The sequence below is a fragment of the Gossypium hirsutum genome, chromosome A06, assembly GCF_007990345.1.
Source record: "Gossypium hirsutum isolate 1008001.06 chromosome A06, Gossypium_hirsutum_v2.1, whole genome shotgun sequence".
Classification (NCBI taxonomy): Eukaryota; Viridiplantae; Streptophyta; class Magnoliopsida; order Malvales; family Malvaceae; genus Gossypium; species Gossypium hirsutum.
The window spans coordinates 59,412,077-59,414,369 of NC_053429.1; positions in this window are offsets into that span (position 1 = coordinate 59,412,077).

Sequence of the window (2,293 nt, forward strand, 5' to 3'; positions counted from 1 at the left end):
CCGAGAGCAAGTAACTTGGGAGTTTTTCCAAACTGAGTTTCGGAAAAAGTATATCAGTCAGAGATTTGTTGATCAAAAACGGAAGGAATTTCTTGAGCTTAAGCAAGGCTCCATGTCGGTTACTGATTACGAGCGAAAATTTGTTAGACTTAGCAAATACGCTCGGGAATGTGTTTCGTCCGAAGCTATTATGTGTAAACGCTTCGAGGATGGCTGAATGAAGATATAAAAATGTTCGTTGGCGTTCTTGAAATACGAGAGTTCGTGGTACTTGTTGAACGAGCTTGTAAAGCCGAAGAGCTTAGAAAAGAAAAGCAAAGAGTTGATGAGGGAACTGGATAGTTTCGTAAAAGATCCTCGGGAAGGTCTCTTCAACAGACATCGAAGAGATTTCGAGATGATGCGGGCCAGTTTAGAGGCACTTCGGGCCTTTTTAGACGAGATCGTGATCGACCCCCTGTGGGTACACGAGGCACTTCGGTCGCCAGTGTTGGGAATGAACGTCGAGATAGAACGAAATGTCGATATTGCGGTAAATGGCATTCGGGGAGTTGTAGATTCCCTGACCGCTCCTGTTACAAGTGCGGATCAGTTGACCACTTCATTAAAGATTGCCCGAGGTTGTTTGAACAGAATGAAAATCAGAGTGGGAAACCGGGTGCTACCACTGCTCGAGGTAGACCATCTGGAAATACGGGCAATGCTAGTGGTGGTCAGAGAGGATCTAGAGATGATATAACCAGATCCGAAGCTCGTGCGCCTGCTAGAGCTTATGCTATACGTGCCCGCGAGGATGCTTCTTCGCCTGATGTTATTACCGGTACATTCACTCTCTTTGATACTAATGTAATTGCTTTGATTGACCTCGGTTCTACTCATTCTTACATATGTGAAACCTTAGCATCCAGTAAGACTTTACCTATTGAGTCTACTGAGTTCGTAATTCGGGTGTCAAATCCCTTGGGTCATTACGTGCTTGTCGACAAAGTGTGTGAGAAATGTCCCCTGGAAATTCGAGGTTCCTGTTTTCCGGCGGACTTGATGCTTTTGCCGTTTGATGAATTTGATGTTATCCTTGGTTTGGATTGGTTGACCGCGCATGATGCGATTGTGAATTGCAATAGCAAGACTATTGATTTGAGGTGCGCAAATAACGAAGTAGTCCGAATTGAGTCTGCGGACTTGGAGGGGATGCCAGCTGTAATATCAGCAATGTTGGCACAGAAATATGTAAGAAAAGGGTGCGAAGCATACCTTGCGTATGTACTTGATGACAAAGAATTAGAAAAGAAACCCGAATCTGTGCCGGTGGTTTGTGAATACCCGGATGTTTTTCCGGAAGAATTACCGGGTTTACCACCTGTTCGGGAGGTAGAGTTTGGTATTGAGCTTGTACCTGGGACTACGCCGATTTCGATAGCTCCGTATCGTATGGCACCAACTGAGTTAAAGGAGTTGAAAGCTCAATTGCAAGAATTGACGGATAGAGGTTTCGCTCGACCAAGTTTCTCACCTTGGGGTGCATTAGTATTGTTCGTGAAAAAGAAGGACGGAACCATGAGGTTGTGCATTGACTATCGTCAGCTGAATAAAGTGACGATAAAGAACAAATATCCGTTGCCGCACATCGATGATTTGTTCGACCAACTGAAGGGAGCCTCAGTGTTCTCAAAAATAGATTTGAGATCGGGCTATTATCAGTTGCGAATTCGAGATTCAGATATTCCTAAAACTGCCTTCAGAACGAGATATGGTCACTACGAATTCTTAGTGATGCCGTTTGGGCTCACTAATGCCCCTGCAGTATTTATGGATTTGATGAATCGGATCTTCAGACCGTATTTGGATCGGTTCGTAGTTGTGTTCATTGATGACATTTTGGTCTATTCAAGAGATGAGACCGAACATGCTGAGCATCTGAGGCTAGTGCTGCAAATTTTGCGGGATAAGCAGTTATATGCTAAGTTCAGTAAGTGTGAGTTCTGGTTAAGAGAGGTTAGCTTCTTGGGTCATGTGGTATCCGCGTCGGGTATTTGAGTTGACCTGAACAAAATTTCAGCCATACTTGACTGGAAACCTCCGAGAAATATTACTGAAGTTCGGAGCTTTTTGGGGCTCGCCGGTTATTACCGACGATTTGTGAAAGGTTTCTCGATGATAGCCACACCAATGACGAAGCTACTTCAAAAGGATGTTAAGTTCGAGTGGACGGAGAAATGTCAGAAAAGTTTCGACCAACTGAAAACTCATTTGACTGAAGCTCCAATTTTGGTGCAACCCGAATCAGGTAAAG